The sequence below is a fragment of the Alosa pseudoharengus genome, unplaced genomic scaffold, assembly GCF_046254945.1.
Source record: "Alosa pseudoharengus isolate Yale_2024_CS ecotype anadromous, Long Island Sound unplaced genomic scaffold, YU_APseudo_1.1 YU_APseudo_1.1_scf_20, whole genome shotgun sequence".
Taxonomy (NCBI): Eukaryota; Metazoa; Chordata; class Actinopteri; order Clupeiformes; family Clupeidae; genus Alosa; species Alosa pseudoharengus.
The window spans coordinates 21328236-21349731 of NW_027468664.1; the positions used below are offsets into that span (position 1 = coordinate 21328236).

The 21496-nt window shown below is 47.5% G+C and overlaps 1 long non-coding RNA gene across 1 annotated transcript; it reads right to left on the reverse strand.

Annotated features, from left to right (window-relative positions):
* Nucleotides 1-4119: 4119 nt before the first annotated feature.
* Nucleotides 4120-8968, reverse strand: LOC143136252 (uncharacterized). The gene is made up of 4 exons (XR_012989281.1): nt 8084-8968; nt 5908-6189; nt 5257-5493; nt 4120-4972 (listed from the first exon to the last, which is right to left on the reverse strand). It is a non-coding gene; the product is annotated as an uncharacterized LOC143136252 (long non-coding RNA).
* Between the last annotated feature and the right edge of the window lie 12528 nt (nt 8969-21496).

Genomic DNA, 21496 nt, shown 5'->3' on the forward strand with positions numbered 1-21496 from the left:
TGGGTGGCTCTTTCCCATAGCAGGAGGGTATATTGCACAGGCTCCTCCCTGAGGTTTGTCTGTTTGAAGCTAAAACAGCTGAAAGAGGAGAGAAACACCAAATTTCCCATTGACTGCCACTCATATCCATTGTCATTAGAGGTGATAGAAGGGTTCACATAACTAATTCATTTTTAGATTTAAAAAACATGCTGTTCATTTTCCATTTAAATCTGATTGCGGAATGGCTTCAAGAGTTCTTTGCATGAGCCACTAGGGGGCAGACTCCAGTCACAGTACAGAGCTCAGGGCATTGGGTATCAAACACTTTGCCAATCAACAAGTTTGAGCAGTGGGGACAGACACCAGATACTAGTTTGGTAACCTCAACCAATCTTCTCTCTCTCTCTTTCTCTCTGTCTGTCTGTCTCTCTGGAGAAAAATAAAGAAAAGTAAGTCACAGTTAGGCTAAGTATTTGAAATACTACCACAACGAACAACACAACAGAGCACGGCCTGTTCCTTGACGTCTGCAGCTGTCTTAGTCCTTAATGAAACAGAAAAGATGTCCGTAGTCATCACACAACATATTTCAATTAAATGCAGGCAGTCATTTCACAGTATTAGTCATATGTACATGACTAATGCCTCCTAGGAAACAAATACCCACCCAGGGAAATCCCCAAAATAAGCAGCATCCCGGAAGAGGTCTGTTCTAATCTAGTTCCAACCATAGAGGGCATGTTTTACTGGTATTTGTTTAATACTGCAGAAAGATTAACATCTGATACCATTTTTAGTTGGTGTCAGAATCATATGAATTAAACAGACAGAGAGAAAACCAGCCGGATTCTGATAGGTAAAATATTGTTATTATGTGGGGTTATTATGTGCCTACTGGTTAGGGCTTTGGGCTTATTATTATGTGCCTACTGGTTAGGGCTTTGGGCTTAGAACTGAAAGGTTGCCAGTTCGAGCCCTGACGAGTAGGAAAAATGTGGGCAGGGTAAATGGTTGAGCACTGCTCTCTCACGCCCACATCCAGGGCTGAAGGGCCCTTGAGCAAGTCACCTAACCCCTCACTGCTCCCTGCACGCTGCTGCGTGACTACACTATTCTCACAATACATTTTAACCCTGAACAAATGTTGTCTATTTATCGTGTTTTAAAAGAGAAAAGAGTGTTTAAAGAGAAGAGAGTGGAAACTGAGTGATGTGTGTTTTTTCACAAGTGGTAGATGAGGATATCTGATTGTTGCAATCATTTACACTTGGTTATGTTTCACCTGCAAGCTGCCACTTCCTCCATACAAATTTAGTGGAGAGTATTGTATTACACAAATGTTCTAGCTAATTCTTTCAACACAAAAAGCAGGCCATTTCCTCCAGGGTGTCATGAAATACTTTCAACTGTTAAACTGTAAGCAGTGACACGCTACAAGCAACCTTATCAGCACCTTAGTTTAGATAGTGCCATGTCCCGGTCTTGGGGTTATGGAACATGAACAAAAATGTTGGAGATGGCATAAACCGAAAATAACCAGGGTAAATTTAAAGTATTTATTAACACAAATAGTATGATAGCAAAAAACTAAGGCTGCAAAACAAAGCTCCAACAAAAGGCCTCGAAAGGCCCATAGTCCCCGGCTTTCAGACTCTCACTCTGAGAGCGGGCAGGAGCGGCATCACTGGACTGGGAGTGGCGGCATTGCTGGAGCGTGTGGCAGAGCAGCAGTAACCCAAAACCCCAAAAGTTCAAAAATGTGCATCACATAACACATTCATTTTAAAAGGGTGGTGCCTCAATCACCCTGTAGGCCATTTAGCGTCATTAGCCCATGGGACCGTCTGAAATAAACGGAAAACACAGAACACAGAACAAAGCAAGCAGACACTGATACAAAACACACAGGGACGTAACAATAGCATTACATGGAAATTCTGGGCACATAAAAATCACATCAAATAAAAAAGTTGGAAGAAATGGCACCAATATCCCTGTACCCATATTACATTTTTACATTTATTCATTTAGCACAGCGGTTCCCAAATTTTTTTCCCCACGTACCACCACCTACATCCTGACTCGACTCGCGTACCCCCACCATCCGACACATAAAAACATTAACACATTCTATTGACACATTCCAGGCATCATTTTACATTACATTACATTACATTACATTACATTACATTTGGCTGACGCATTTTTAGCCAAAGCGACTAACAACATGGTAAACAGTTTAAGTTTAGAGCAATTCTCAACAATATTAGGACAATTTAAAAAACATTAGAGTACAGTAAGAATAAGTGCATCAGTGAGTGCTGTTTTTAACAGTTACGTGTCAGTTTAAGACGGCTGGTGAGTGCTAGGATCAGCAAGACTTGTTGTAAGTGTTGCTATGAGAGGAGATGTTCTCTAAAGAGCTGGGTCTTCAGGAGTTTTTTGAAAATGGAGAGGGATGTCCCTGCCCTAGTAGGAGCTGGCAGTGTGTTCCACCAGCGAGGAACAACAGATGAGAAAAGTTTGGATTGGCCTGAGCGTACCGGAGGTAGAGCTAGACGTCGTTCGTCTGAGGAGCGCAGCGGTCTGGAGGTAGCGTATGTCTGTATGAAGGCATTCAAGTAGGTGGGAGCAGAACCGGAGACTACTTTGTAGGCAAGCGTTAGAGCCTTGAATTTGATGCGGGCCGCCATAGGTAGCCAATGTAGCTGGATGAGTAGCGGGGTAACATGTGCCCTCTTGGGTTGGTTGTAGACCAGGCGCGCCGCCGCGTTCTGGATCATCTGAAGTGGTTTCACTGCGCAGGCTGGGAGACCTGTCAGGAGGGCGTTGCAGTAGTCGAGTCGTGAGATGACTATTGCCTGAACCAGAAGTTGGGTGGCATCTTGATTTAAGTAAGTCCTGATTTTCCGTATATTGTAGAGTGCGAAACGGCATGACCGGGCGACTGAGGCAACATGATCTGAGAAGTTTAGTTGGTTGTCGAGAACAACTCCTAGATTTCTTGCAGTCCTGGTAGGTGAAACAGACAGAGAGTCAAATTTGATGTTGATGTCGTGGTGTATGGTAGGTTTAGCTGGGAGGACCAGCAGTTCAGTCTTTGAGAGGTTCAGCTGGAGGTGGTGTGCCTTCATCCATGTAGCTATGTCTGAGAGGCAATCCGAGATCCGTGCTGAAACCAAGGGGTCATCAGGTGGAAAGGACAGATAGAGCTGTGTGTCGTCTGCATAGCAGTGGTATGAGAAGCCATGCGAACGGATAATCTGTCCCAAGGAGGTGGTGTAGATAGCAAAGAGAAGGGGGCCCAGTACTGAGCCCTGGGGGACCCCTGTGGTGAGATGATGAGGTGCAGATAGCTGACCAAGCCATGATACGTTAAACGAGCGTCCTGTGAGGTAGGATTCAAACCAGGAGAGAGCAGAACCGGAGATTCCCATGTTAGCGAGTATAGAGAGAAGGATACGGTGATTAACCGTGTCAAAGGCAGCCGATAAGTCAAGCAGAATGAGTACTGATGACCGAGCGGTCGCCCTGGCTTCTTTTAAGGCTTCTGTTACAGACAGCAGAGCCGTTTCGGTAGAGTGGCCGCTTTTGAACCCAGACTGATTTGGATCCAGAAGGTTGTTCTGTGAAAGGAAGTCAGAGACCTGTTTGGAGACTGCTCGTTCAATGCCTTTGGATAAGAAAGGCAGGAGTGAGACAGGGCGGTAGTTCTCGACTTGAGCAGGGTTGAGAGAAGCTTTCTTAAGTAACGGTGTTACCCGGGCCGTTTTGAATGCTGTTGGAAATGTGCCGGAGGTTAGCGAGGCATTGATCACGTGTGTGATAGCTGGTGCGATGGTCGGGCTGATGGACTGAAGTAGGCTCGTAGGTATAGGGTCCAGCGAGCATGTGGTAGGACGGCTGCATGTCAGGAGTCTAGATACTTCATTCTCAGAGAGAGGCGTGAATGCTGAGAAAGATGATCTAGCAGTCCCTAACCCTTAAAGGAGTACCGTCACACCAGTGTGACGGGAATGTTGAGAAATGAACGTTCTAAAGAATATCTGGGTTCATTGAATTCAACATAGAATTTTAGAACCTTCAATTGTTGCGGAACTTAGAACGTTCAAAAACCTACACCTTTAAGGGTTAATTACATGATACATGATGCTACATGATAACAAATAACAAAATCAAAACGTGCACTGGTCTATAAGCTCTCACACTAAACACGTGCACTGGTCTATAAGCTCTCACACTAAACACGTGCACTGGTCTATAAGCTCTCACACTAAAAACGTGCACTGGTCTATAAGCTCTCACACTAAAAACGTGCACTGGTCTATAAGCTCTCACACTAAACACGTGCACTGGTCTATAAGCTCTCACACTAAAAACGTGCACTGGTCTATAAGCTCTCACACTAAACACGTGCACTGGTCTATAAGCTCTCACACTAAACAAACAGTGTGAAACATTATGAAACACAAAGAACAAAGAGAACATAGGCTTAAGATTTTTTTATAATATATTTTTTTAACACCTTTCCGACATCTCACGTACCCCCTAGTGGAAGCTTGTGTATCACCGGTGGTACACATACCACAGTTTGGGAATCCCTGATTTAGCAGACGCTTTTATCACAAGGGTCAGTTTCCCCAGGGCAACTAGGGGTTAAGTGACTTGCTCAAGGGTACAACTGTGAAAGCCAGGAACTGAACCCACAACTTTTCTGGTTACTGCATGCTAGCCCAGCTCCTTAAGCACTATGCTACCTCCATCGCACCATACAATAAAAAGTGAAGACCCTTGAACTCCTTTACTTCAAAATTCACATCTTTTTATTCCACAGCGTCATCAGTGTATCTGAAAACAAAAATAATAAGAACATGCGGTAGAAGTTGGGATTGACTGTTAAGAGTATGTATGATGTATGCCAGTAGGCCTATCACTGCTACTATGCAAACCACGGCAATCACAATAACAATTATCTTCCAGGTTTCCAGACCTGTGGAAGAGGAGTAAGTACACACATAATGAAATCAGCCACAGAAGAAATTATTGAAGCTTATTGAACTTATTGAAGCTATTGAAGCTATTGGAACCTCTACATCCACCCATGGTTCAACTGACTTGATCTTACTATCTTCATATGCACACACACACACACACACACCACACACACACACACACACACACACACACACACACACACACACACACACACACACACACACACACACACACACACACACACCACCATCAGAAAATTAACATCTCCAACAAACTCACCATAGTGAAACAGATTGTTCACAAAGATGTGATCACTGGTCTCGCTGCTGACAGGGTTACTGACTCTACAGCTGAAGCTCTGGTCTTCATTGACTTCCTTCTCAACAGTGAGATTGGCTGACCCTTCTTGCCATACACCACCAATCCACCACTGGACTTTAGCACTCTCAGTCTTGCAGGTCAGCACACAAACAGTGGCAGAACAGGACGAGGTTATTGTTGGCTTGGACACAGGTGCTAATTGAAATTAAGGAAAGAGATTAATGGGAGCACAGGAACCGTGCAAATGTTGGAGTTAGATATACACAAGTGGAAACATTCAGACACACACAGACACACAGACACACACAAACACACACTTTATGATGGAAGCTCTCAGTCTTGCAGATCAGCACACAAACAGTCAGTGGCAGATCAGGACTGAGTGATATTTGGTTTGAGATGCACTAGAGAAGCGTGAGATATACACAAATGGAAACATGCATGTACGCGCGCGCACACACACGCACACACACGCACATACGCATACGCGCACACACACACACACACACACACACACACACACACACACACACACACACACACACACACACACATACACACACACACACACACACACACACAAACACACACAGAGAGGAATAAACTCACCAATGACTTTCAGCTGGTATATTTTTGCCAGGCCTCTGTTATTGATCCTGGCTGAATAGACCCCATCATCTTCGGCTGTTAAACTGCCTACAGTAATCTGGCCGGTTTCAGTATTCAGATATGTGCGGTTCTGAAATCCCCGATAAAAATGTAACGTGTTGTTCTTCCAAAGAACAATTGAATCCGAGGAGTTAAATATCCATTCTATGCTAGACAATGCTGCAGGCTTTTGAACTGAATTTAAAGTAACTTCCCCACCGAGTGGACAATACACAGGAACAGCTGTGAGGGAAAATAAAGAAACATTATATTTAGAGAAGAAAGCATTTCTCTACAAGCAGAAACTCGCAGCACAGTCAAGACCTTGACTAATATATTTCTGACACACTAGAGTATTTACAACTTTTTTTCCCCCTTGAAGACATCCATCAACAAAAACATGCATGTAAATTATTAGTATATCCCTTTCAGTTGTTATGTCTGTGGTGTATGTTTGTTTTGTTGATTCAATTAACCATGTCAAGAAAGAGGATAAAGGACAACCCACACCAAGGCCGTAGTCATGATGTCAACATTGGGGGGGACCAAATCTGTAGTGGGGTCTGAGGGACCCCCAAACAGAATTTCAATACATGTCCTAATATTATTAGAAATCACAAACAAGTCGTTAGTTAAGTCAGTCAAATAGGGTATTCCAAACTTTTGACGAAAATAGGCATGGCATGGATGGATTATGAACCCCTGGGCAGAGATGCCCCCCCCCCCCCCTCTCCTCCAGATAGAGGGGTCCTAAGGCATTCTCCCATGGAAGATGTTTCATTAATTTTTTTAATTATTTTTAAAAAAATTACCCTTTAATTGATGACTTCTGGTGAGTTTTGTGAAGAGAAGGATGGAGAAGAGGCAACTTCACACAGAGGCCCTGAGCTCTTGGGCCCAGTAAGCCCATTCAGTAATCCATCCCTGGAGTCATACCATACCTGTGGTGGAGTCATACCATACCTGTGGTATGACTCCATTTGTTTTGTATCTTTTTTAACCTCTATATTACACAGAATGTGGTTCTTTGACTTGTTACTTACCTGAAGATTTTTTTTAACTCATAGGTTTGGACCTATAACCTAATAAGATTTTGTCTTTTAATTTAGATTGTATTATGCCGGTGGCTACTCACACAATTTTAACGTAGTTTGAAAGGGACAGGATTCAGGAATAGGCTACTAAGACAGGCCCCTCTTCTGTCTGACTCACGTTACCCCCTGCATTAGGCTATAGACTGGCCTCTGACAGAAATTACGTTTTGTGCTAACATGTAGAAACACTAGGCCTACTACAGCCTTTAATTGGTGAATGGAGGTGCAAATTCCTCTCTTTAGTTATTGTCCGCGATTCACATTAACTGTAGGCTATCATCGCCAGTGCATTGTAAACGTTTTTTTCCAACTTGTGTGCCGTTGCCACATTTGAATCCTACGTTTTGCCTGCATGGATGCGCGATTGAGCGCACATCTAAATAATATGCAAGATGCAACAACCATTTCTAAGAGGCCTAAACGGTAATTTCTGGCATTACTACTAGCATATGAATGCATTATTTATGTTGAAAAACATGTGAAAGAAATGAATGACACAGGCTTGCACAAATTCATCATTTAAAATAAAACGTTTCACTTTTGCAATCATTGCGAGAATAGGCTACAATATGGAAAATGTTTCAAAGTTCCCTTTGAGTCTGATCGGCTCCAAAAATGTATGGGATGTCCTTAGCCTGTGCTACACCTTTCCAACAAGTTTTGTGAAAATTGTACCGGTAACTTTTGCGATATTGTTGACAGCCCTACCTCACCACAAAAATGGAAGCTTTTAACAGCGCACGCCACTATCAAAAAACGGAAAACCACTAGGACAAACCATTCAGCGGTGTAGGCTACTCTGGAACCATCACTAGGTCACTAATTTGTGTGTTATTTACGTTTGATTACATTTCAGATGCGTGTTGGTTTCCTGTAGGCCTAGTCTAGCGCTTTTTTCTTTCTTTATTTTCCGTATTTTGGGGGGGGGGGGGGCATTTTGGTCATATTTGAATATTGGGGGGTGACACGTCCCCCTCAATGTTTATGGTGACTACGGCCCTGCCCCACACACACACACACACACCTGCTCCTCTGAAGCTCACCTGCGGGAAACAACTCTTCCTCAAGCGCAGTGTTACTGGTCTGCTCACTGACAGGGTTGTGTAGTGTACACTTGTACCCCCTGTTTGGGTCGCCGGTCTTGTTGACCCTCAGCTGGTCCCCAGCAGCCAACGACGCATTATCTGCTGACCACCAGCTGTAGTTACTACTGTATACTCTGTGGCTTTTCCTTCACAGGTGAGAGTACTCTGGTCTCCCTCTCGGGAGGGATCGATTACTGGTTTGCCGACGCTTTCTGATAGAGAAAGGTTGATCACACATACAGTAGTTGACAGGTTGCAGTACTTGAAATACACTTGACATTCCATAACATTACATGCATTACAACTACTATAAAGAAACATTGCGAGGAGGCTTAACATTATTTAAAATGCTATAAAATACATAAAATGAATGAAGAATGAGGATAAAGCACATAACACACATACACATACACACACACACACATTCTTTTTGCAGTGCATTGTTGACTCTGACCAGCGGTGTAGTGGTAAATTAGAGGTGGCTAAACTATGAATTCTGTGATCACGGTAAAGAGGACTGTGCCATGCGGAATAAGAAGGTATTCAGAACATGTTTGATGATGGTGGAGGTTATTGTCCAATGTTTAAACAATACCAGTGTTAAATAGTTCATGGACTAAAAGACTGTAGACTGACAGAAATGTATAGGCTACAAAACGTCGTCATATTCATACACAAGCCTATATAGGCTACAAACTATATGATAGGGAAGACATTAAAGATAATTAGTTCATGTAGCTATAACTGTTCCAAAATGTAGGCTACCAGCAATGTAGGTAGGTAGTAGGCTATAGCCACTCATCTAATGTACAGATAGTCACTAAACATATCTATAGTATATTGAAGTAGGCTACATTTGTTACTGTCCACTAGCCTGGCGGGCCATCCTATATCATTGAAATGTATAGTCTGGAATCGAACCATTCACCTCGCTTAATCCAAGGGGCGGGCAGAGAATTGTCTTTCAAACTGCCTAGGCATGCAATAGGCCAGCGCTACGACCATATCCGTATCCGGTCGGCAAAACGGCAAATACATCCTTCTTCGAAAGGAATGACTTAAGTGCATTGTGTTGCTCTACTTTCAAAGAAAAGCACAAGTCCAACTCCTCCAAAGTTGACGCCAACGCCGATTCAAACAACCGCTCTTAGTTCGCCATAGCCACCTTCCTTGTTGTTCACCGTCGCAGGACTGTCGTTATCCTGTTAAGCCCGCCTTAAAACTCTCTAACAAAATAGAGCGCTGTGATTGGATGAGGTCCACGGCGTCAGCCAATAGAAATTCCTATGGTTTGATACTAGACGTACAGGCTGAGCAAATTAATTTGCCGCCGCTAGGGTGCGTCTAGATTTCTAGGCTAACTGTCCACCCCTATGAACATACTGTAGCGTCGGTGGATGTACATGTCTAACGTTGAATGAGTGTCTCCCAGAATGCAGTGCGAGTGAATGCTAGAATGTGTAATGTCGGTTATAATAGTTGTAGTTACTAGACTTGTAGTCAAGACCGCCTAAACCGAGACCAAGACACTACCAAGACCAGAGGGTATCAAGACCGAGACCAAGACGAGACCAAGGCCAAGACAGACTGAGTCAAGACCAAGACAAAGTCGAGACGAGACCGAGACCAAGACCGAGACCAAAAAAACAAAAAAAAAATACCAAAGTCCTTTTAGGCATGTCCCTCCACTCGGCGGCCATATTGCAACGCTTTTTGGGTACTCATCGGGCATCCTATTCAGCAGAAATGCGCGTGCGCAAGGCTTCACCACACCAACCGTGCTCCAGTGTCGAGTTCACAACACATGATTGGCACAATGTCTGCACAACCAGTGTTGGAGAGTAACTGAATACATGTATTCGGGATTACGTATTCAGAATACAAAATATGAGTAACTGTATTTAGTTACAGTTACATTTTCAATGAGTGGTATTCAGAATACAGTTACTTTGGCCATTATAAGGGGTTACTTTTAGAATCCTTCTCATGAATTTCTGGGCTTTTTGAACTGAAATTCTAATATTTCTGTGAGATGATCTTGTGCATTAACAAAATGTATAATGTTTCAGTTTATCCTATAAAGTTAAGTTGTGGGTTTTTTGCTGACATCGCCTGTGGGTTTTACAAACTGAAATAGCAGCTTGATTTCCCACTTGATAAAATGTAAAACAGCGCTTATGTAATCCAAGTATTTAGAATACGGTACTTAGATGGAGTAATGTAACGGAATACGTCACAAATTACATTTTAGGGGATGTATTCTGTATTCTGTAACTGATTACATTTTAAAAGTATTCTTCCCAATACTGTGCACAACACAGCACATAATTGGCTCAAAGTAGTCAACTCACACCACATGATTCGCTCAATGTATACACATGTCGACATTTTGGCGAGGAAGGGGTGGGATATGTGTAGACAACGGCCATATTGGCGTTGCAAACTAGCCCCATGCATTTCTATGGAGGATTTTTTGAGTGCTGTGTCTCCACATTAGAAAGTCTCTGGTGTTACACCATAACTTGCATCAATTGAATAAGAGCAGCATACTGGGGCAGGGTTCTCAAGTTTTGAGCTCAGCTTGGAGTGAGATTGGGGGGGGGGGTGGGGGGGGGGGTGCACTCACTCACTAATTATAAAAAAAATTGGAAAGAAGCATTAACCCTTTGAGACCTTGAATTTGTCATTGTAATCTATACATCCTATATCTTGTTTTTGTCTGGGAAAGTATAATGCATAGCCTATGTCTCTTATGTCAGCCTTATCAAGGGAAACCATTTGTTTTTTTATGTCACCAGGAAGCATGTCAGTAGAAATAACGTTTCATATTTAGGTGGGATAGATTGGAATCTTGAAATATAATAATCGTGACGCTGGGATATTCTATGGCTCACCAATTTACGAGATGTAGGCCTATATGTACTGAGTGAGACAAATATTTTATTTATTAGGCTAATTGCTTTATTCACTTGAGTAGCCTATATTGTCACTGAATCATTAGACTAAGCATGTGCATGCCGAAACCGAGGACAGCAAGTTCATTATACATTATGGTGGTTGGCAGGTCATTGTCTGCAGCGGTCCTGTATGTTTAGAAAAAAATGTAGGCCTATGTGTAGCATACTCGCTCAAATTGATAACACTCGTTAATAATAAGCTAATTTTCATTCATTGTTGACATGGTCCATGGAGGATCAGATGGGTGTCCCGGGATCTGATGAACACGGCGCTAAAAAGCACAAACGAGTGCGAAAGTTGCAGCCGTGACGACAGGGAAAGCGCAGGCAGCCACGAGAGTGATTGGTCGTGTAAAATGAACGTTGCTGATGTCTGGCTTACACAAAGCTATAACGACACAATCATTAGGTTTTCTTAATGACCGACAGTTTAGTTTAGTTTATAGATAAGAAATAATTTTGCCATAAAGTAGGCTAGGCCAAATGTTCGTGAAAAGGCTTGATTTACACACCCTGTAAAGTACCATAAGTAGGCTGGTTTACCAAATGACAGACAGTTGCATTTCTGAATAAAAAGAATGTTGGTGCAGTTTTGAAATCTTAAACGTGTAACCCCACACAAGCATAACGTGGTTGTAGGGAGGGGATGTGCTATTTTGGAATTTTACCCGGATACAACGAATAGCCTACTATTTTTTGATTGGATGTCGGTGGCTATTTATTTTTTTGATTTTGCTGGTGAGTGGTGCGCTAGTTCTGAACCCTGCGAGAAATCCTCTCGTATCCCTGCGCCTCCTCTAATAATTATGCAGATGCCTTGACATCCCTAGTAGCCTAATATTTCTCCGTGAGAAATGCAAGGTGTGGTGTGTAAACTTGTTGAATTGCGTGTGTCTCACGCCCATTGCGTGAGACTTGAGAACCCTGCTGGGGTAAGAGGTTTAGTCCCAGTTTAAATTAAATTTAAGAAGGTATTATTTCAACTACAGACAGAACAATGCAGAGACAGAGCATGTCATGAATGTGTGTGACTGTGAGCTCACTCACTGTAAATGTTTTCGTAGACTGGGTGAGATAAACTATGTAGGCTATAGCAATTGCATGACAATGATGAGAGAGAGAGACTTTGCAAAACTTGCATTTTGCAGAATGCTTCTTTCTTGCCCCTGGACTGCAAATTTCTTTATGTTCCGTGAATGCAAATTTAATGATGGCGGAATTCGCTGACATTATTATTACTAGGTCTGACTGAGACTGACAGCTACGACGTAAACCTAACGTTTCGCGCTGGCTACACTTGCATCTTTTGATTGGATGAGCGCCAGTTTCTTAATCACAACAAAATACATGTATGTCATTGATTGGTTGCATTTGAAAGGTTGCATTTGAAGGGCGTGAAAGGCGAAATAATTTAATGTTGCATTATCGAATGTTATGTTTTGTATCATGGACATATTTGTTGCAAATCTCCCGACCACTATGTCGACCCGAGACCGCGAGACCAAGACAATGAGACCAAGACAAGACCGAGGGATCCGAGACCAAGACAAGACCAAGACCAAAGACGGTCGAGACTGTGACAAGACCGAGACCACGTAAAAGTGGTCTCGAGACCGGTCTCGAGACCAAGACCGGTCTCGAGACATCCAACTCTAGTAGTTACGTTTAGCATGTTGTGTATTTGTTAGCGTGTTAGTCTCTTTAGTTGTACCTCATGTGTTTATCCTCGTGTTGATGTGTGTGGTAAACCCTTATTGTGTGTTACATGTGCAGCTGAGACTACCCCTACTGGACGGGAGGAGAAAGCTGCAACTGATTACCTGGCGATGATGAGTTTCCTGCCAAGACGGCTCTTCGACAGCACGCTCGCCCATGGCCACCTGCTGAGCCCAGCAGACGGAGCCAGCCTGTAGCGTGACCGTGATGAAGAGACCCGCCCCCGGCCACAGGAGGAAACGATCCGGGCTGATGGCAGCATCCCGCCACTTGAACCCGCTCCACACAGGAGCGATGGAAACTGGCCGGTCCTCGGTGCGACGGCGGCGGTAGAAGGGCGCCCCAGCGTAAAGTTGCCCCACTACAATGGCGAAAGGCCGCTGGCGACATACCTGGTACAGGTCTGGCTGGCAGCCGAGCTGAATGGCTGGTCGGCGGAGAGAACGGGCGTACAGGTGGCGTTGGCCCTGGAGGGGGAATCGCTACAAGTATTAGAAGACCTGCCACCGGCGGAGCAAGTAAGCTGGACCGCAATCGAAGCAGCTCTGCAACGACGATTCGGCCAGAGAATCTTCATCAGCGATGCCAAAGAACAACTCGCTTCCAGACGGCGACACAAGGACGAGAGACTGGGCAAGTTCGCGGCTGACCTGCAGCTGTATGCCCGGCGGGGCTACCCAACGTACAGCCAGGGTCTACATGAAGAGATGGCACTGGAAGCGTTCGTGCGAGGCATCCACCCAGAGCGGCTAAAAGAACACCTTCGCCTGAGTGCCCCCAGCTCGCTGTCCGTGGCACTCGCGGAAGCCGAACGGGTGGAAAACATCTTCCGCACAACAGAGTCGCGGCATTGCGCACGCCAGACATCGATGGAGGAAGACGGGGAGGAACTGGAGGTGACGCGGCAGACCACGGCACAGCCACCACAACAGCGCCCACGCGAGTGGAAGAGGCCGGCCAGCGGAGACGGATGCCACCGGTGTGGCGAGCCGGGACATATCGCGTGGTACTGCCCAGCCCCGGCACCCCTCACGCTCGCACCCCAGTTACTAGAAGAAGGTGGCACGGCGGGAGGGGCTATGGATTGCATACGGCTGGGCCGGCTCGGCCAAACCAGAGGACTGTATGTGGACTGCACGCTAGATGGGACTCGGTGTCGCGCCTTGATCGATACTGGCTCCACCATCTCGCTTGTGCGCCCCGGTCTCTTACCCGGCACGCTGGTAGCCAGACCCAGAGGCTGGGAAAAGACAAAAACGCGCATCACAACAGTTACCGCAGAGCGAGCGGAACTGTATGGACAAAAAGTGGTGTGCGTGTGCATCAACGGTGAGACGGCAAGCCGCCGGCTTTGGTTGGCTAGCATTCAGGATGATTGCATTCTCGGCCTGGACGTGCTAGAGAAATGGGGGGCTGTGGTGGACATTTCCCGGTTCACACTACACTTGGGGACGAGCAGCGTAGTGTTGCACACGGCGGGGAAAACAGAGCATGAAGTGCGGAGAGCTGGCGCAACGAAGAACTCTCCAACTCGCTCCACACAAGTCCGCAGGAAGCGAACTCGCAAAGAGTACTCGTCATCCCAGACTCCGCCCCTCCCCACACAAGCCCGCGAAAACAACAGGTCTCATCCAGTTCCGCTTGCTGAGTCTCCGCCCCTCCCCACACAAGCCCGCAAAACTCAAGCCCGCGAAAACAACAGGTCTCATCCAGGTCCGCTCGCTGAGGCCGCCACTCCTCAGCTTACGCCCACCAGGGAGGAGCCAAGAGAGCGGGTTGAGCAAACACCACTCTCCGCTCAGAGAGCGCGGCCCTCTTTAGAGACAAGGCAAGCCGTAAATGAACTCTGCACTCGTAGCTGTGAGGGGCTGAGTGAAGCACAGGGTAGCCAGGTGCGGAGACTACTAGCAGCGTACACCGACATCTTCGCTGCAAGAGATGAGGACTGCACCCGAACGAGCCTGGTCCAACACGATATCGACACCGGAAATGCTCGGCCCATCCGACTTCAGCCTCATCGCTTACCGTTCGCCAAACGACAAGCAGCTGAAGAAAAGATCAAGGAAATGGCCGTGGCAGGAGTGATAGAGCCAAGCAGTAGTCCCTGGGCTGTGCCGGCTGTACTCGTCCGGAAGAAGGACGGCTCGTGGCGGTTCTGTGTTGACTACAGGCGCCTCAACCAGGTAACCCGGAAAGACTCCTACCCGCTTCCCCGCATTGACGATGCGCTGGACTGCATTGCCGGCTCCTGCTGGTTTAGCTCGCTGGACTTACGCAGTGGCTACTGGCAGATTGAGCTAGCCCCGGAAGCTCTGCCGAAGACAGCGTTTACCATCGGGCAAGGGCTGTGGCAGTTCCGGGCTCAAACTGCACCCGAAAAAGTGCCACCTGTTCCGGAGGCAAACCGGACTCCTGGGCCATGTCGTGGGGGCCGCCAGAGTGGCCACCGACCCAGCTAAGGTGGAGACGGTGAGACGTTGGCCTGTTCCGCGCGATGGTGCTGAGCTGCGGAGCTTCCTGGGCCTGGCGTCATATTACCGACGTTTCATCCGGGACTTTGCTACAGTCGCCAGCCCGCTGCATCGTTTGACGCACAAAGGCCAGCTCTTCGAGTGGATGCGAGAGTGTGACGCGGCATTCCAGCGGCTGCAGAGGGCGCTATGTGAGGCCCCAGTGCTCGCTTTCCCTGACCCTCAACTGCCGTTCATCCTGGACACCGACGCCAGCGACGTGGGCGTCGGCGCCGTCCTCTCTCAAGCAGGCGAGCAGGGCGAGCAGGTGGTTGCATACTTCAGCCGCTCACTGGACCAAGCGGAGAAGAACTACTGCGTGACCCGCAGAGAACTGTTGGCTGTGGTGGTGGCAGTGCGCCATTTCCGAACCTACCTCTACGGCAAACGGTTCCTGCTAAGAACGGACCATGCATCGCTCACCTGGCTGCTGAACTTCAAAGAACCAGAGGGCCAGCTGGCTCGCTGGCTGGAGGCGCTCCAGGACTACGACATGGAGATTCGACACCGGGCGGGTCGCCTTCACGGCAACGCAGACGCCCTGTCCAGGCGTCCGTGTGCAGCAGACCAGTGCCAGCACTGCCACCGGAGGGAGGAGAGGAGCCTGGCCGCAGCTCAACCGGAGCCCGCTCGTCGGCTACAGGCTGCATCACTGCTGGCAGAGAGAGAGAGAGTCGCTGTTGTCAACGCTCGCCAGCAGCACGCCAGCGAGAGACTCAACGCTCGCCAGCGCCGCACCATAAAGAGAGCCACCGCTCGCCAGCTTCACGGCAGCGAGAGAGTCAACGCTCACCAGTAGCACCCCGAGGTCGTCTCGCCGCCTTCCGCTACCAGCTACAGTGATCGAGAGACCGGAGACAACGCACCGCAGCCCAACGCCACAACGCAGCACTGCAGAGCGGCAGCTGGGGCCATGGACGCGCAGTCGCCGGTGGACGTGATGTCAAGGGAGGAGATCCGGAAGGCGCAATCAGAGGACGCCACGCTCGGCCGAGTGTGGTCATGGATCGAAGCCGGTCAGCGACCGCCATGGACTGACGTATCAGCACTCGATCCAGAGACCAAAGCGATTTATTCACAGTGGCCGGGAATAGTAGCACGTCAAGGACTGTTGTATAGACACTGGCGAGCCCCCGATAGACAATCTGACATTTTCCAGTTGCTGGTTCCTGCTGGATTACGAGCCCGTGTACTGGAACAGGTACATGGGGCTGTGGGGGCGGCTCATTTCAGCATCGCAAAAACTCTTCGTCGGCTGAGAAGCCACTTCTATTGGCCGGGATGCAGGCTGGACGTTGAACTGCATGTTCACTGCTGTGACGCCTGCACAGCGAAGAAGGGCCCCACGCGACGTTTGCATGCTCCGCTGCAGCAATACGCAGTCGGGGCTCCCATGGAGCGGGTAGCCGTCGATATCATGGGCCCACTGCCAGTCACAGAGCGGGGAAATCGCTACGTGCTCGTAGCTATGGACTATTTCACTAAGTGGCCGGAGGCGTATGCAGTGCCAGATCAGAGCGCCCACACGACAGCAGACAGACTGGTCACTGAGATGTTCTGCCGGTTCGGGGCACCGGAAGAGCTCCACAGCGACCAAGGGCGGAATTTCGAGGCGGAGGTGTTTGCTGAGGTTTGCCAGCGCATGGGCATCCGGAAAACGAGAACGACACCTCTGCATCCACAAAGCGACGGGCTGGTCGAACGGTTTAACCGGACGCTAGCAGTGCAGCTGGCCATATTGGCCGACCGCCGACAAAAGGACTGGGACTAACACTTGCCCCTGGTGCTCTGGGCATATCACACATCGGTGCAAGAGTCAACGAAATGCACACCGGCAGCTCTGATGTTCGGGCGAGAGCTACGCACGCCGGTGGACTTGGTGTTCGGTTCGCCTCCGGAAGCGGAGATTGGAGGTAAGCCAGGGCTGGAATACTACAAGCAGCTACGCGAGAGACTGAAGGGAGTACACGAGTTGGCCCGGCAGGCTATGAGTGAAGCTGGAATACGTCAAAAGCGAGCTTACGATACGCGCTGTCGCGGCCAGGAGTTCCAGACCGGCGATAAAGTGTGGGTGTACTGCCCAGAGAAAAAGAAAGGCATTTCCCCGAAACTCACTAGCCAGTGGGTCGGGCCGTGCGATGTCTTAGGGAAGCTGTCTGATGTGGTCTATCGTGTGAGACTGATTAAGCATCGGAGAGTTGTGGCTCTCCACCGTGATCGACTGGCCCCGTATCGACCCCTGGCCTCAGCTGAGGGTCGTGGAGACTTTGACACTGACTCTGTGGAACTTGGTGACAATGGAGCTGTGGCTCTAACACCGATCACCGTGCAGCCTTCACCGGAAGTCACCGACGCGACAGCGGGGCGCCCACAACGCCAGCGTCGCGTCCCAGCCAGGCTCATGGACTGATGTAGGGTAAGACTTGAGTCAAAGGGACATAGACTAAGTCATGAGGGCTGTGTAATGATCTGAGCCTAGCTGTTATGACTGTACTCCCATAATGCTGTGCGTGTGTGTGTGTGTGTGTGTAATGTTGATGTTGGTTTTAGTATGAGTAATGGCGTTTACCTTGTCATGTATGTGTTAGCTGGTATAGTCTTTCTTTACTGTATGTTGTACCTCATGTGTTTACCCCGTGTATTGTATGTGACTACCCTGTTTGTGTATCGTGCTTGTTTAATTGACCTCCCTTGTGTTGCCTGTTTAATGACGTTTGTGTGTTTTGGTGCGTAACCAATAAAGACCATTTTGAGACAACCTAGCAGTTCGTTACATTGGTGTCAGAAGTGGGATGGGACGGGGCGCGAAGATCTACGCCAGATCAAGATGGAGAAGAAGGCCGAAGACCAGACCAGCAAGATGGCGGCGAACCTCAGCAGATGTTCCAATGGTCCTTTTAAGGACTAGCCAGCTCGCTGAGCTCACCACTGCGGAGGATGGAGGACCTTCCGGCCCGGCGCAGGACCTGTGCAGGCGATCAGCGGGACCAGCCCTGCACAGTCGACGAGAGCTGCAAGCGCTGGAGGAAGCGGCCCCGGCTGATGTCGCGGAAGTGTCCGCGGCTGGTGAGGAGTTCCCGGCTCGACGCCGATGTCGATGCTGCAGTCATCCGAGGATCTCATCCATAGAGAGCGCGAACTCTCTGACGACCTTGGAACACGACCACAGCGGCCGGGTTTACACCGGCAGCTACGGAAGAACTTCCAGAGCGTCAGCTGCCGGTCGAGAGTGTGATGGAGTCATAGCTGCTAGTTCGGGAGCTTGCGGTGCTCCAGCTAGTGACCAAGAGGGTAACGTCGACCTGTAGAGCCTTGGGAGCTATCGTTTTGTGGACTGTTTGAGATTTTAAGTGCGCACGTTCCGGTTGACGCAAGTCTGCGCAATGTTTTCATGTTTTGTGTGAGTTTCTGTGTGTCCCGAGCCTGCTGAGAGGGTCGGGCTCTCCATTTCCCGCCACAGTGGAGCATCGTTGTGCTCGAGAGACAGCCGACAAAAGTTCTACAAGAGGGCAGCGCGAGGAGGGACCTCGACGTGGACTGCTGACCGCCTGGAGATCGGCACACTGTGGACAGGTGGCAATGGCCACGAGCTGTCACAGTAGCCAGAGGGGGCTACCGAACGTCCAGGGGTTCCAGCGTATCCGGGGGTTCGGCTTGCAGTGGGACTGTTTGCTGCTGTTTGAGGTAGCGCAGCTGCACGGCGGGAAACCGAGGGCCCAAGCGACACCACGACCCACGTCTGGCCGGTTCTGGTGCTTGTTCGGGGGAGAACTGACGTGACAGAGGCAGCCGAGAGCCCTTCCAGTCGGGATGGGTTATCGTGCAGCCCGAGGCTTTCCGGTCACTTGGACTAAGCACTGGGACTGACACCGACGCAGCCGCGAGCGGTGAGCTGAGCTGTCCTTGCCGGGGACGACAATGGCTCGGGAGGGGGTTATGTAGCGTCGGTGGATGTACATGTCTAACGTTGAATGAGTGTCTCCCAGAATGCAGTGCGAGTGAATGCTAGAATGTGTAATGTCGGTTATAATAGTTGTAGTTACGTTTAGCATGTTGTGTATTTGTTAGCGTGTTAGTCTCTTTAGTTGTACCTCATGTGTTTATCCTCGTGTTGATGTGTGTGGTAAACCCCTTATTGTGTGTTACATGTGCAGCTGAGACTACCCCTGTGTTGCCCTATGTAGTTGTCTGTGTAAGTATGAGTCTTCCAGTTCCAATAAATGGCCGTCCTGGCCAAAGGTGAATCTTATCTGAGGGTGAGATCGCTACAATACAATAAGCAATAAAAGCAGAACACTCACATAGACTTGCACTTATAAATTGGCTGAAAAATAAAGAAAACACTGGAACGATGTGTTTCTTCTCAAAACTGCTGTTAAACCTAAGGAAGTTGTAGCAGCAAGTTATAACACGGAAGGGTTAATTATTAAAATGTCACTGTATACTAACTGCCAGGTTACATGGGTGCTCGATTTAAACTCTGAATCCCATATCAATATTTAAACTAAAAATACTTTCTTACAGCTTGAAAATACTTCTAAAATACAACCAATTCACTCCCAGGTTCATACTGAAAATGTTGTATAGCTGGCTCAACCACTGTAACCTCAATACTCCTTCTGGTCTACCCAAGAAAGCCATTGTTGCTTATCGTTTTGATCACTGCGTCCTCCTGTACAAATAGGTCTGTTTAAAGTTGTGCCAATTAGTTGTGGTTGTGTGAGTGCTCAGTGTTTGTTTGAAGTAGTCTCTACACTCAGAAGGTACAAGAAAAGTGGCCATCGTTTTAGAAAATGCCTCTATAATACTACAAGGGGATGTGAGTGCAGCTTTGCAGAGCAGTTTGTTAGAGATTTAGTGTATTAAGGTAGGCCTACACTCAGGGGCGTATATTTGCGTGGGGACCGAAGGACGTGTCCACACCAATGTCAAATTACGACTGAAATGTCCCCACCAATATTCAGGTTGAAATGGGGAAAAAAGCGCTCACATGCGCTACACAAAGAGTTAAATCATTTCTCACTTCAGTGCTGCGGATCATCTCGTACAGATCTTGTAATGTGCAGTAGCCTATAAGGGTAAATCGCGCTTATTTGAAGTTACCTATAATAACTACCAGTGAGCCGCAATCTCCTGCGCACCATGCAGTGCTTCAGCTTTACTTCACTACAACCATGAAGTGCGTCCAAATTCACCCATTCTTCTCTGTTGAACTCCTCGAGAAGTAGGCTACTCTCATCACACATGTGTCACATGAAAGAGACTTTTTTCTCAGCTTTTAAACGGTGCTAGCTAGCCACTGTTTGCTGTGATAAACAGTTCGCAAAAAAATAAAAATAAAATAACTTCAAGAGATTTAATAATTATTCTCTGCGCCCATCTCCACATCCATTCGTCTCGGTGGAATATCGTAGGCCTACACACTCTTCACCCAACACATGACAAACCATATACCAGAATAAATAGCAGACTTTACCGAACACAAAGGTGTAATGCATTCCCGTGTATAGTTAGTTCCAGAGTAATCCGGTTTTGAAATAAATTACAGCAAAATTCAACATGGTCTTTCGGCTACATTTCTTAAAACTGAGCTGTGCTTACATCGCCTAGATATCTGTAAATATTAGAATCAGAGAATATACAGGCAGTGCACGGTTAAGAGTTTGTCAATGTAGCCTTAATGATTTCTTTTCACAAAATGCTAAGCATGCATGTATTTAAGTTTCTTAAAACTGAGCTGTGCTTAAATGGGCATGATTTCATAACAGACCAAATAGAAAATAAATGTTAAATATAGCCTACATATCTGTAGCCTACATATTAAAATCAGATTATGTAGGCTACACAGTGTAGTTCAAGTTGGACAGTAGCACATTTTAATCATTTTTTATCTTATCTTAGCTTTTATCTTGATTTTGATTTATCTTAGTTTTTTTTCGGGGGGGTTAGTGGGTAGTGTCCACACCAAAGCTCAGACCAAACCTACGCCCTTGCCTACACTAATCACAAGGGCATATAATAATGGACAGATTCAGTGGTAGGCCACTGCGGTGTTTCAATTAGTGAAGCAGAAAAAAGTAGGCCTACAATACAACCGTTTAGATCAGTGGTCCCCAAACTACGGCCCGCCACCTCATTTTAGGTGGCCCCCCAAAACATGTCCGTGGTATATAGGATCCGGCCCGCAC